This window comes from Myotis yumanensis, unplaced genomic scaffold, assembly GCF_028538775.1.
Source record: "Myotis yumanensis isolate MYYU_CA2020_CCGP unplaced genomic scaffold, mMyoYum1.0.hap1 SCAF_3, whole genome shotgun sequence".
In the NCBI taxonomy this organism is placed as follows: domain Eukaryota; kingdom Metazoa; phylum Chordata; class Mammalia; order Chiroptera; family Vespertilionidae; genus Myotis; species Myotis yumanensis.
The window spans coordinates 168,481,792-168,496,599 of NW_027223754.1; the positions used below are offsets into that span (position 1 = coordinate 168,481,792).

Genomic DNA, 14,808 nt, shown 5'->3' on the forward strand with positions numbered 1-14,808 from the left:
AATTAATAGATGTCTCCTTGCATCACTTAGGGGTTCAGCTTGCGTGTTGATGACCTTGGTGAATTTCCTCTAGTTCCTCATCTATTCCCCATCTCCTTGGGATTCCAGTTCTCCCCAGCATCTAGAAACCTCTCTCCTTTTAAGGTCTGTAGATTATAAATCCCTGTCTTTAGGCTATTTTTTATTTTCCAAGATATTGATTTTTAGACCTGTTGGTGCTATAACTTTGATCTATTTTAATCTTCTTTGCATCTCTCCATAACAATTTTAAGTAATGGGCAGACTTTCTTTATAGATGGAATGCTCATACCTCCTAAAGATATATCATCGCACCTATTAGAATCATTTATTCACACACTATCCCATTTTCCATCTCTGTAGGAGCAGGCAAATTTTTCTTAAGAACATTATGTCTACAGCTAATGAATTGAACTTAAAATTAACTGTGAAATACATGGCTGCGTCTCACACTTGTTTTTTGTCTAGAGTTTCCTCTTTGAGGCTGGCTGCATAAGCATCCCTTTTGTGGTCCTCAAGTAAGGAGGAAAAGCTCTGATTTTTTACTAAAATATTAAAAACAAAACCACAGACGAATTTCTTCCTGTCTGATCCACAATGTCACCTCAATGATTCATAACTTAAATTTTGATTTTACAACACTTAGTATTATAGAATCATGCTTTCCCAATCTATAAAATGGAGGCTATCTACCCAGCCTGCTCACACAGTTATTGTGAATATTAAATGCATTTGCAAAGTATAAAATGCTATACAAAACATATATACATATACATTTATCAGTGGGTCTCATTTGGGGGTGCTCTTGCCTCCCCCAGGGAACATTAGCAATGTCTGGAGACATTCTGGGAGTCAAAACTTGGTGGGGGAAGATTGGTATGGAGTAGGTAGAGTCCACGGATGCTGCTAAATATTCTGTAATAGAACAGTCCCCACAACAAAGAATTATCTGGCCCCACATGTCAATATGCCAAGGTTGAGAAACCCTGAGTATGACATAAGAAGCAGAAATTGAGTTTGTTCAATAATCATCCTCTTCCCAGCTCTTCTCCCAAGTCTAACTGTGCTTATAGACGCTCTGCTAACTAATCTCTCCTGTGGGCAGGCTGAACGAGGTAATGAAATGATAATTGAAAGTGCCACTCCTTCTACAGGTCATTAGACAGAGGAAGCAAATTTGATAAACACTATTTTTAACTTTTCTTATTAAATAACAAACATGTAGACAATATTTAGCTGCTGGAAGAATCGGGATGAGCAGTTAGTCTATGTTTTTATTTCCAAGCTCTATTTTATCTTTAATGCAATACCTAATCATTAAAGAGTAGAATCCTAGAATCCAGGGTGGTTGCTAGAGATATTTGTTTCACCTTCCTTAGGTCAGTGACTAAGTCATCAAAGACAGATGGTGTCTAATCTGTTCCCCCCGTTAATTGCCATCCTAATAGCAACGATAGCATGTATTCAGCATTGGCAGGGTGTGGACACTTTACACGCATGACCTTATTTTGTCTCCACAACAACTCTGAAAAATCTGTAGGTATATCATACTAGTCAAAATATTTTTTAGAACCTTTGGAAAAAATTTAGAAATAGAACTTTCTGTAGTTGAAGCTCGCTCTGCTGCTTGTTTAATTCTCCTTAAATGGTCAATAAAGAAATATTTTACTCAGAAGTTCCTATCTGCAGAGGTTTTAGAGAATGCAATAATATTTCCTTCAAGAAACATGAGCTTTAGCTTGAACACTATAGTACAAATCTTTATAAATACAGTATAACCAGCTAATTATCTAAATGTTTGCTAATAAGGTAATGGTTATTTAAATTTTTGAATAGATCTTTATATATTTTCTAGAGGCCTGGAGCTCCCCAACCCCCTGATGGGCCCTGCTCTGTGCGTGACAGGGGGCAGCGCCCCAACCCCCTGATTGACCCTGCTCTGTGCGTGAAAGGGGGTGGTGCCGCAACCTCCCCATCGACCCTGCCTTGAGTGTGACAGGGGGCGGTGCCCCAACCCCCCAATCGGCCCCACCCTGAGTCTGACTGAGGGTGTCATTGCAACCTCCTGATCCGCCCTGCTCTGTGCATGACAGGGGGCGGCGCCCCAACTCCCCAATCAGCCCTGCTCTGAGCCCGACCAGGGGCTGCACCTAGGGATTGGGCGTGCCCTCTGCCACCCAGGAGCAGGCCTAAGCCAGCAGGTCGTTATCTCCTGAGGGGTCCCAGACTGCAAGAGGGCACAGGCCGGGCTGAGGGACCCCCCCCCCCCGCCCCCCCGCCAGTGCACAAATTTTTGTGCACTGGGCCTCTAGTAAACTAAATAATAGCTAATATTAGTCGAATGCTTACTCTGTACCTGTTGTGGTTCCAAGCATTTTGCATACATGAACTCATTTACTTATCACAACTCTTTGAGATTAGTCCAATATGCATTCTTATTTTACAAATGAGGAAATGGAGTCAGAGAAAAGGTGAATAAGTTGCCCAAAGTCACAGAACTAGTATTTGGTTGAGTCAAAACTTGAACTCAGGCAATCTGGCCTCTGAGCCCATAAGCTGAATCTTCATCTGCAAGTGGCAGATAGATGGCCTCAGGGAGCGCTAGAGGCCTTTGGAGGGGAAGGGATGTATAAACTTGAGGTCATGCCAGGTTTTCTCTGCAGGTAATAACCAGGTTCCTTCCAGACTCTGAGCCCCTGTGGGACAAACACAGTATCTGGGGCACATTTTCCCCTCAGCATCCAGAATCGAGTCCCCCCCTTATAGACAGCAGGTATTTGACACATACTTGTTGTATTTAAAGTAATATAAGATGAATTCATGTTCTTAGTGTGGTTAGAATCCACTTTCATTCCTTGTCGTAGACAAATTCTTCATGTGGAAGAGGGTTTGACTGTTCTGTGTATGGTAAGAGGTTAGGGAAGGTGTGCATTTTGTTAGTCATCAATGTGCATCCTTTTTTTAAAAAATTTTTTTTTTATTGATTTCAGAGAAGAAGGGAGAGGGAGAGAGAGAGAGAGAAACATCAATGATGAGAGAGAATCACTGATTGGCTGCTTCCTGCAAGCCCCTACTGAGGACTGAGCCTGAAACTTAGGCATGTGTCCTGACCAGGAATCCAACCATGACCTCCTGGTTCATAGGTCGACGTTTAACCACTGAGCCATGCCAGCCAGGCATCAATGTGCATTCTTGAATGCCTGTCACATGCAGGCAGTGTGTTGGGGACACAATAAGACACGTCTTGGGTTTCACGGAGCTGACATCTCAGTGGTGAAAGTTGTAAACTGGGAACACACCGGGAACACTGATAGCGCTTGAGCCTTAAGGATATCACAAACTGCTGTTTTGACAGTTGTCTGAAATGTTTATTCTGTAATACAGTGTTACTTTAATAGATAACGGAGGGAAAAGTTCTAATGCCAGACAAGTCACTGATGCTGCATTATTAAAACAAGAAAATTAAACTTAATGACACCAGAGGGAAAATAGTAAAGATGATTTTCTGGTCACGTGTTATTACCATAAGGAAATTAATAGAGGAATGGTGAGGGGGAACGGGCTGGGTTGTTCCTACCCTCAAAGCCTGGCACAGTTGGCAGGCGATGAAAGCGGCTGTGTCTTTCCAGCTTAACTCTTTCCTGGGCTGTACATCCCACCCCAAAATGCATGTGTGGCCTTGGTATTCCTGGGAGCCATAAAGCCCACCTGACATCATGCTCAGACAAGCCCCAGGGTTACCTTTTGTTGTCCTTGGAGACAGAAAATACGCTCTTACCTCTCTTCTGGATTCATTTTCAAAAATGATTCTTGGAAATGAGTTTTCCTTAGACACATTCATATATAATGACAGGCTAATATCTTACACACCATTACTGTATGTAATAACAGTGTGACAAAACTGACAAGAACTAGACTATAGATGTAAGGCAATTAGCTGTGGAGGGAGAGTCATCCGGCAGAAAGGATGAGCATCATCATACCGGGTGGTGACTTAATGGTTACTAAGTGATGAATGGGGACATCTCCCGAGGCGAAATTTCAAATGAATGAAAATTGTCCTTTTGGCCCCACTCTTCCTTTTGGCACACACTTTCCCGCTGCTGAGTCCTTCCTGCCATGGAGAAAAGTGTCGGTAGCTCTCATTGACTGCTGATGGGCTCATTCACCGTAAGGTATAAGGGGCTCATCATGTCACCCGTTTAAGTTTCGGGAAATGCTTTTGGCAGGAATGGGGGGTTAATGATGCGATTTTAGGGATCAGTGAGGAGATGTTTTAGATTTAAGGACTTGCTCAGGTACTCTGAGCTCCCTTTGCAGCCTGGATGTGGGGAGGAGCAGCTATGTAGCTTCCTGTGGAGCTGGTCAGTCTGGGATGGAGTCCCAGTCGGCCACTTTGTAGCTGTGCCATCATCAGCGTTTTCCTCTGCTGGGAACTGGGGCTAACCATCCGCTCTGCCTCCTAGAGCTGTTTTGAGGCCGAAACAGATGAATTTGGCAGAGCCTGCTGCATAGTTAGAGCCCCATAAGCCCCAGCTGCTCTTCGGTTACATGTGCCTCACAAGGAGCGTGCGGATGACTCAGGTTCCTGAGAGAGTGAGCGGTGAGGGGAGGAGGGAGCACTGTCCCCTCTTCCCTTCTGGTCCTCCCGTCCTCGTGAGAGCCCAGTTACCTGTCAGGTCATTGTCTGCCTGAGGGATAGGGGAAGCTTCCCCTGCTCCTACCTGTTCCCTTGCTCACTTTGCTCCTTCTTTTCCTCAGACACACCAGGTGGGCTCCCAGTGAGGTCCCTGCACTAGCTGTTTCCTCTGCCAGGGATGCATTTCCCACACACCCCTGGGCTACTTCCTTACCTCCTCCAGGTTCTTCCTCAAATATCACCTACTTGAGGCTTACTCCCACCACCCTGTCACAGCCGCACCCACCCTCTCCCTGTCACTATTCCGGATACCACGTGCCCTACTTTTTTATTCATTTCAATAGCTCTCACCACTTTCGGATATACTAATATTTACTTCTTTAGTATGATTTTTGTTTATGTATTTCTCCCCCAACCAGGAGGTAAGTTCCTACAGGGGTAGGGATTTTTGTGTTTGGGGTTCATTGATGCATCCCAAGTGCTTACAACAATAGTATAGTAGGCCCTGAACAAATGTTTGGTGAACAAGTGAATGGTTAAAATGAATGCATGAACTGCAAAGCAGTTGCAAATAAATTGAAATGCAAAGATAAGTCACCATCCCTCGTCACCTAACTAGGAAATCTAGGACTCATCTTTGACTCTTCTTTCCTCTTTCCTCTGCATATCCAATCATATTTTTTTTCCCTTCTCCTACAGTTCCTTGCTACATTCTGATTCAAGGATTATTTATGTAAAATACCAATTTGTTTAAGCCACTCAACCCTTAAAAACCTTCAGTGCCTCCCTGTCAACCCAGGATGAAACCCTAACAGCTTTGCCACTAACAAACCCTGTGAGTTAGACAGAATAATTACACACACACACCCAACACACACAGATCTCCATGTCATAATCCTGAGAACCTGTGACTATGTTAGATTACAGATGGAATTATTGTTGTTAGTCAATTAAACTAAAAATAAGGAGATTAATCTTGGTATATAGGTAGGCCTAATATATCACAAAGGGTCCTTAAAAAGTGGAAGAAAGAGTCAGGGGGAATCATGACTACAGATGAAGGTCACAGTGATGCGATGTGAGAAGGACTTGACTAGCCAGCTTTGAAGGTGGAGGAAGGAGGCCACAAGCCAACGATGCTAGCAGCTTCTAGATTGTAGAAGCTGAAAGGCAAGGACATGGATTCTAGAGCAACCCTCGAGCCTCCAGTGATAGAAAATTCATACACTGTGCAACTTTTCTCTTTCCTCTTTGGATTTAGCTTTTTTGAAGCTACACCAACTTTTTAAGGCTATTGTGAGGTTTAAAAAACTATTTGTAAAATGCTTAACCATAGTAGGTGCTGAATAAATAATAGCTTTGAGCTCTCATCATCATTTCCTTCCAAACCATATTGTCATTTCCAAGGGTAACCCATCCCATCATTCGCTCTTTTATTTACAGGGAACAACCCAATGCCTGCCTAGTAAACCTCATCTTAGTAAACCTCGTCCAGGAACTGGGCGGACATCCACTGATCCCCCTGGACGGCAGCACCTGGCTGGCTGACAAGGCTTCCTAGACCTCACCCCATGCCAGGCAAGTAGTATCTACTCTCTCTCTCTGCTTCTTCACCTCCATGATTCATATAATAACCATGTGAAGTAGTTACTATTATTCCCAGAGGCTTGGATAATGGTGAGGCAAGCAAGGTGGCATGGGTACAACACTTAAGGAGGCACTCTCAGGTTTGTGCAAGTCCTGGTCCCGCTTAGCCCCATGTTATTGACAAGGAAACACAGGTTCAGGGAGATGAAGTATCTTGCTGCAGGTGGCAGAGGAGACAGTGCCCGTGTTCTTACTTTACTTTCCGAAAGCTCTTAGAGCAGAGCCTGGCACACAGCTAATGCTCAGTAACTTCTCCAGAGAATAAACTGAGGTGGTAGGTCAGGTAGCAAGTTGGCCTGGTGGTTGATGTACGTAGAAGTAGTAACAATGATGATGAGAACAATAAATATTCAACCCTTACACATGTCTGCTGTGTGCTAGACACTGTGCTAAGTGCTTTGTGTATAATTCTCCTCGCAACAACCCTATGAGTCAGGCATTATTATGATCATTTTCATTCCAATGTGAAGCAGTTGAGGCTAAAGCAGAAATGGACCCCCTCGACTGAGGTCAGACAGCTGGTAAGTTTTTATTAAACCTAGTGTGTGAACCTGAGCGGCCTGGCTCAGGAGCCCTTAAACTTGATTTTGTCGCTTTCATATGAAAGGACTGATTGACTGTGTTGTCTGACTAAGCATAATCAGAGGCTAGTTACCCATCTAAGGGTTAGCTCTGAAGTTTCAAGGGTCTGATGGTGTTTTAAGGAGGACAGGCCTGTCTGATGGCAGCAGGCCCAGCGTAGGAATGAGATATTGAAGGAGGCATTGAAGCTGAAGGAGCCACACTCGGGAAAGCAGACATGCCAACCCCGTTCCTGTGAAGTGCGTTTACTCATCTGTTATGAGCTCACTCTAATGCAACTTTACTTTTGGTGTAATAAATTGTATTAACTTTATGCTTCAGTGAGTTATCTCTCAAAATAGAAAAATGTATATTTCCAGGAGTCTTCTTTCATTTACACATGGAAGTCTATGGGAGTTTAAAAAATGGCTTTTAAGAGCCTCACTGATGGCTAAGAAATTGCTATTTCAGTCTTGAAAATTGCCTTTTCTACCAGAAACACCGAGCAAGGAAATCAGACCATCTGATCTTGCTGGATTGAAAAAAATTACTCAGGTGCTGAGATGGCCTTTCCCCCTATGACAAAAATTAAACCTCAAGTTCCCTCTCTGGAATACCTAATAAGTAAGATAACACAGGAAGCAAACGGTATCATTTCTTCCAATGAAAGAAGGCACCCAAATGTTCTGAGCCTGTTTTTCTCTCTTGTGGTGAGATTCAGATAACTCATGAGTTTATTGTTAGCTTTCTCTAAGCAAAGAGCTTAATGTCCCATTTTTGGACCACAGCCACCTTCCTTAGGTTTGTAATGATTTGGCTATATCCCTATAATTTGAGTGGCCTAAGTCTAATAGCACTGCCTAAACACTTTCCTTTCACAGTCATGTAAAAAAGTTGAACACTTCTTTATACACAACTGTGGAAAGTGAAAGAGCCTTCCCAAATACTCCCCAGTGTGGGAAGACTTGCTTGCATTTTCCTGGTGGTTGCCTTTCACCCTTGATTGCAAATATCTTCTGTCAACACAATTCTTGATCTCCTCTTGGTCGTCTGCCAGCTCCTGATCTCTCTGCTGCTTCAGCCCAAGGATGCTTTTCTTTCCTTTTTTGCAAAAGACTCTCTAACAATATTATGGAATGGGATGGACTTTTAATGGAAGTTAGGGACTCAGTGGGAAATTACATCATAAAACGGGAAGCAACTGAAAACGAATTTTGGTTCCCAACTAGGATGTAGAAAGTTGAAGTGTTGTTACCACTTTACCAACAAGAAAAACTTAAATAATTGACGAAATCATAAATTTTCTTGAAGCTCTCAGAAAATTGAGTTCATGGGGCAAACAACTAGACTAAAGTCCAAGGAAAGTTAAGGATTCCTAAGGAGAGGGAGGTTGTCAACCCCGGCAGAACTCAGGAGCCACCTGATAAAAAGAGTTGGGTTAAATTTGTTAATGAATTACTAAAGACTAGGTGCCACCCAAGCAAGAAAAATCCACATCTACTCATAGACCCTTCTTCACCAATGTTCACAAGGAAGATAAGGGAGAGGTTGGGAGCCTACCTTAGTGATGCAGGCTCAGAGGAGGGAAGTAGGTACTTCTCTGGAAAAGCCATAAAACGTTGCCTGAATGATTCTCTCTCTCTCTCTCTCTCTCTCTCTCTCTCTCTCTCTCTATATATATATATATATATATCAGAGAGGAAAGGAGAGGGAGAACGAGAGAGAAATAGAAACATCAATGATGAGAAATAATCATTGATCAGCTGCCTCCTGCACGCCCCACACTGGGGATCGAGCCCACGACTTGGGTATGTGCCCTGACTGGGAATCAAACTATGACTTACTGGTTCATGGGTCAATGCTCAATGACTGAGCCACACTGACCAGGAAAAGAACAAAGGTTTTAAGACACTGCGGTAGAGCAGCAACCCCTGCAACCCCTCAGGCATTGTGAAGACCTGTGTGGCTGAGGGGTGGGTAAAAGGAAAAAGAAAATAAATCTTATATTTAAAGAGATAGGGCAAGAAACCACTTAGGCCCAGGACATTTGAGGTCTCTTATGACTCTGATACCTAGGTGGGAGGTAAGATCATTAAGGAAGTCTTACCTCTGAGCCCAGCCGGTGTAGCTCAATGGTTGAGCATCGACCCATGAATCAGGAGATCACGATTTGATTTTCAGTAAGGGCAGATGTCTGGGTTGTGGTTTTGATCCCCAGTGGAGGGCCTGCTGGAGGCAGCCTATTGATAATTCTCTCTCATCGTTGATGTTTCTCTCTTTCCTTTCCTCTCTCTGAAATTAATAAAAATTTTATATATATAGAAAGTCTTACGTCTGAGATCCAGAGATCCAGAGCCTGTCTAAGGCTTAGGCTGGACTAAAACAACAGACATTCCCCTCCCCCTTCTCCCAGCCTCCACTCCCACCAAGCTGGAAAGCACTGAGTAACAAGCAACGGCAGTCTTCTAGAGGAAGGACCGGTTCTTTCTAAGGCACAGGTATACAGATAAAACACAAATCTGAAGATGGAGTAGGAATGTTGAGAAAATCCCCTTGCCAAGCCAGCCTCCACATAAATAATTTTTAATTGCTCTAAAAGTAAGTGACATTTTGTAAAGAAGTAGCAATGTAGTATGGTTTAAAGCACACGTAGAAGAAAGATATATGCAAACAATAGCACAAAAGATGGAAGGCTGAAGTTGGAAATATATAGTTATAATGTTAAGTTATTTTACTAAACATGAAATAGTATTATTTAAAGTAGCATGATATAAACACTAGGGTAACCACTAAAAACTTTAAAAAAGAGATGTTTTTTCTAAAAAAAACCCAGTGAATTGTGGAAATATAAAGCAAGAAGAAAAAAGCAGGCCAAAGAACAGATGGAATAAATAGAAAACAGCTAGTGAGAGTGTCGATTATAGCCCAGTCATATCATTAATTACATTAAATGTAAATGATCTGAAATACCAATTAAAAAAACAGGACTGCCAGAAGGGGGAAAAAGGACCTGTATATAAGAAACTCATTTCAATAACGACATAGGTTGGTTGAAAGTGAAAGAATAGAACAAGACATACCATGCAAACACCAACCAAAAGAGCATTGGAGTGGTCATATGAATATCATACTAAGTGAAATTCAGAACAAGGACTATTACTAGGGATAAAGAAGGACATTACATGATGATGAGGGGTCAGTTCACCAGGAAGACATAGCAATCCTAAATGTAGTTGCATCTAACAACAGGGCCTCAAAAACTGGTAGGACTGGAAGGAGAATTAGAGAAACCCACAGTCACAGTCGTAGGCTTCAGAACTCCACTCTCAATAACTGAGAGAACACGATGGCAGAAAATCATTAAGGATACAGAAGACTTGAAGAACTCTGTCTTCGGTGTAAGTGTGTAATTGACAGTGATAGTCCACTACACCCAACAGCAGCGGAATACAGTCTTTTCCGTTGCCCATGGAACACTCACTGAGATAGACTATATTCTGGAACATAAAACACACCTCAAAAAAACACCCACAAAAAAAACCCCAGTAGAAGCTTTGAAATGACAGCTTTTCTTTAATACTTTCAAAATTCAAGATCACATTTTAGAAAAAGGGCTCAGGTTAGAGAACTTCTGCTTCTCAGCCAGCCTGTAGGCTCTGTAAGTGGAAGGGACCACTACTTCCAGAGCAAATCCGGGGAGGCATGACCCCAGCATTACAGTGCATATTAGTTGGTTATTCAAGTGGAAAGGGGCTAGATGTGAGGAAAGCACTCAAAAGGCTGAATTGAAGGGCTTGTGTTCATACTTCTTTAAAAGAAAAAAAAAAAAAGGAACTACCAGTTCTCCCATTCCTTGAAACTGGGAGTGTATTAAATCATTCTTCCACTTGACAAATATTTTAGGGCTTACTATGCATCAGCCACTTTTCTAAGGGCTAAGGATATTGTGCTGAGCCAGCTCAGCCAAGGGTTCCACAAGCCTGAGTGAGGGTGGTGAAAGATGGAGAAATGACAGACAAAGAGAATAAGCTGAGTCTCTAGGTGGATCTTCCTGTGACTGGCTGAGGCCACAGAGAGAGATCCAGAGGCAAGCTGAGCCTTTATTTTATAGCCAGAGGTAAACAAGGTAGTGGTCACCATAGTTACAGTGTTCTTGTGAGTTTCACTTGTTTTGGCAGCACTTGCTGCACCTCCCACAGCCCATTAGCTACCCAGATAAGATCTAGGGAGAGTCATGAGGTCAAGCCTAATTATGCTAAGAGGACTGTGCCCTCTAAGCTGGGACTTGTTTGTGGCTTTCCCAACAGGTCAGTCCGAGGCTTAACCCTATAGCTGTGCCCTACAGATATGAAGCTAAAAAAGCAGTGGACGAAACAATAAAGGAACTGGCTTCATGGAGCTTAAATTGTAGTGAGAGAGGCAGACCCAAACACATCAATATATAATTTAACACCAGGTAGTGATAAGTGCTCAGAAGAAGAAGAAACAAACAAACAAAAGTGGCATGGGCTGCTATTATGAGTGATGGTCTAGAAAAGACTCCCTGAGGCCTTCTTTTTCTGACCCTACTCTATTCCTTATTCCGTGTCTTTATTTCATCTTTGAGGAGTTGATATTTTTTAATTGATTTTTTTTTTCTAGGAAGAGAAAGGGAGAGGGAGAGTTAGAATCATCAGTCAGCTGCCTCCTGCACGCCCCCTACTGGAGATCAAGCCCCGAAACCTGGACATGTGCCCTGACTGGGAATCAAACTGGTGACCTCTTGATGCACAGGGTGTCATTTAATCAACTGAGCCACACTGGCCTGGGCTGAGGGGTTGACATTTGAGCAGAGACCTGAATCAAGTAAGATAGCCAGCCATGCAGGTGTCTGATGGAAGAGTCTTCCAGGCAGAAGGAAGGACATATACCCTGATGCGTATACTTGGTACATGTGTGACTACTTGGCTTGTGTGAGAAACAGCAATGTGGCAAGTGTGGCTGGAGCAATGTGTTAGAGGAGAGTGCAGGCTGATCGGGTCTGAAACACAGGTTGAGGCAGATGCTGTAGGATTTTGCAGGCTGTAATAAGAAGTTTCTACAGTGTCTCCTTTCCCTGAAATGCCACGGGGAACTTATTGTGGGACACACATACAGGAGCATACCTCAAATGTAGCCTCCCGTAGAGTTTTGTTTTTTTGGGGGGGGGGTCATTGTTGTCTTAGTTGTATTTTTTCATTATCAGAAGGACGCCTTTGCACTGTTTCAAGGGAAAATTACAAGAGTTGGATAAATACAGGAATCCATTGCTGGTCCTGCACATACCACAGGGAGGCTGGTGACGGCTGGGGTCAATGTAAGGGCTGCTTCAGGGGGAGTCAGATTGAAATTAGATGCCTTAGTTCTGGGACCAATCAAAATAACGGGACCACTCTGGCATTGTTTAACCATCCCCCCCTCCAGATCACTACTGGTTTCCTTCTTCTAGTAAAAGAGACATCTGCTTCCATGTGTGGAAGAGGCTTCAGGCCCTGAATTATGGTGAGGTAATTCATGATTAACTGTGAATGGCTGCATAGCCCTTAGCCCTGCACCTCCTAACGCACACAAGACACTAATTATTAGACTATAATTCACACTGTGTGAGTTCTTATTACTTATCTTTCTTGTAGGAAACAGATAGCTAGGAACGTATAGTGCCCGTGAATGACCAGTATGCTCACTCGGATAGCATCAGGCAAGCAATTCCGCATAAACTGAAGAAGGTAAGAGTGTAAAGAAACAGAACAAAATGGCCTTTGAGAGACAAGGATTGTTTTTCACAAAGTGCATTAACTAACTGACAATGGTCGCAATGGCACCGGGCCTGCTCAGACAAAAACTTTCTATTAAAACTTTAGTCCCTCTCGTAAGGAAAAGGGCCTATAAAGTAATCATGCATTCTCTTTTAAAGTGATTCTAAAAAACACTGAGACTTGTCTATGCGTTCAACTACAGATCTGATGAAACTTTTGTGATGGATTTGGGAAACCTATTATTTTGTCATAGCTTAAGGAAAAAGCTGTAGTAGCCTTTAATGGTTCAAGTGCTAGAACTTGTGAAACCATGGGAATAATACAAATTGGTGGAAAACAATAACATTCTCACAGCTGGACCATCTGGTGGGTTATTCAGACATAACAGTGTATATCACGGAACGGCTGCCATAAACCACCAGATGAAGATAAGAGCTGGCATCGACTTCTAATTTTCCAAGGCTTAAATTGCCTTTAGTTCCTTAGGTTCTGGGAATGGTCTCAGAATCTTCCAAAATGTGATCTTTTTAAAAACAAGCTGTGATGCTAGTCGCCTTTAGGACAAGAACCTGACATCTTCATGGTCAATCCTGTGCCAGTCAAGTGTGTCCTTCTTCAAATACATGTCCTATGCTCTGTTATACAATTATACACACACTGTCCTGCTCAAAGAACGTCTTCTGCTTTTATTTAGCTCATTTTTAAAAGCTGCTTTATTTTTATTTTTTATTTTTTTAGCAGAACGTAGTGGATAGACGAACACCTTTGATCCCATATTGTGTGAACCCTGGCTCCACCACTTACTAGCTATATAGCAAGTTACTTATCCTTTTGGGCCTCAGTTTTCTAATCTTAAAATGGGATAATATTAGTACTTAATCCAAATGGTTGTTGAGAGAAATAAGTAAGTTAATTAAGGGCTTAGAACACTGCCTGTCACCTAGCGAGTCATCTTTGTAACAATGATAATCATTCATTTTATGAGTAAGTAGAATTGGAGGTAGCCTCACGTTCTGGTTCTTTCTCCATGGTCAGTACAATGGTTTACACGTAAAGAGATCTCACTAATAGTTAATAAATCCAGATCATATTGTATAAATATGAACAATAATAGTAATAACATTAAAAATAATGCATTTATTGAGCTACTATTATGTAACAGGCATTGTTCCAATCTAGATGTTTTACACAGTCAACAGGTTATTTATTAGGTGACTGCTGGCTGACTAAGATATTGGGGATGCAGCAGTGAACCAAATAGGCCTGGCTCTTGCCTTTTGTAGTTACTGTTAGCATTCTTTTGTAGGTGACGAAGTAGAAACTCCATGAATTTAACTTTCTTATTGCCACAATGTTAGGAAGTGGCAGCTTCCTGACTTGAAAGCCCAAGTTCTGACATACATTTATTAGTTCATGTCTTTTATTAACTCATATACAATTACTTGTCATCCGGTTTGTTGAAGCAAGAGGTCAGACAACATTTGCCATAATAATGTCTGTCAAAGTGCCTGGCCATAAAACTCCAGCACCACATTCATCTGAAGGGCACTCCCGACAAAGGCAACTGATTTTGCCATTCTCATCCACTTTGTAGTATTTCAGAACAGCCAGCTTCACCTTCTTTCTCTTATGCTCATTCTTCTTGGGAGTAAGACTTTTTCTTTTACTTATCACCACCACGAAGTCTCAACACAAGATGAATAGTGGACTCCTTTTGAATATTGTAGTCAGACAAAGTGATCTGTCGTCCAGGTGCTTGCCAGCTAAGATCAGTCTTTGCTCATCAGGAGAAATTCCTCCCTTATCCTGGATCTTGACCTTTACATTTTCTATCGTATCCAAGGGCTCAACCTCAATAGTGATGTTCTTCTTTATAAGGGTTTTCATGAAAATCTGCATCCTGGTGGTGGTTCCACCATAGGTGGTGGATTGGAAAGGAAGAGCCACTGTTTTTCTTCCTTGGTTTAACACCAAAGGCTTTGATGTTAAACTTGGGGCATTTTGAGCACCGTAGAACATAATGTTGGTAATGGGCTGTAACATATTGAATACTTTAAAAAAATCCATGACTCACAAAGCGGGGTGGGATGGTAGTAAAAGGAAGTTCTTCTTTAAAGAAGAATGCCAAGAACATGTAGACAGGGCAATGGAAAGAAAAGGCAAGGGTTA

The 14,808-nt window shown here is 42.3% G+C and overlaps 1 pseudogene; it reads right to left on the reverse strand.

Annotated features, from left to right (window-relative positions):
• Positions 1 to 14,077: 14,077 nt before the first annotated feature.
• Positions 14,078 to 14,538, reverse strand: LOC139005576 (ubiquitin-ribosomal protein eS31 fusion protein-like; annotated as a pseudogene).
• Between the last annotated feature and the right edge of the window lie 270 nt (positions 14,539 to 14,808).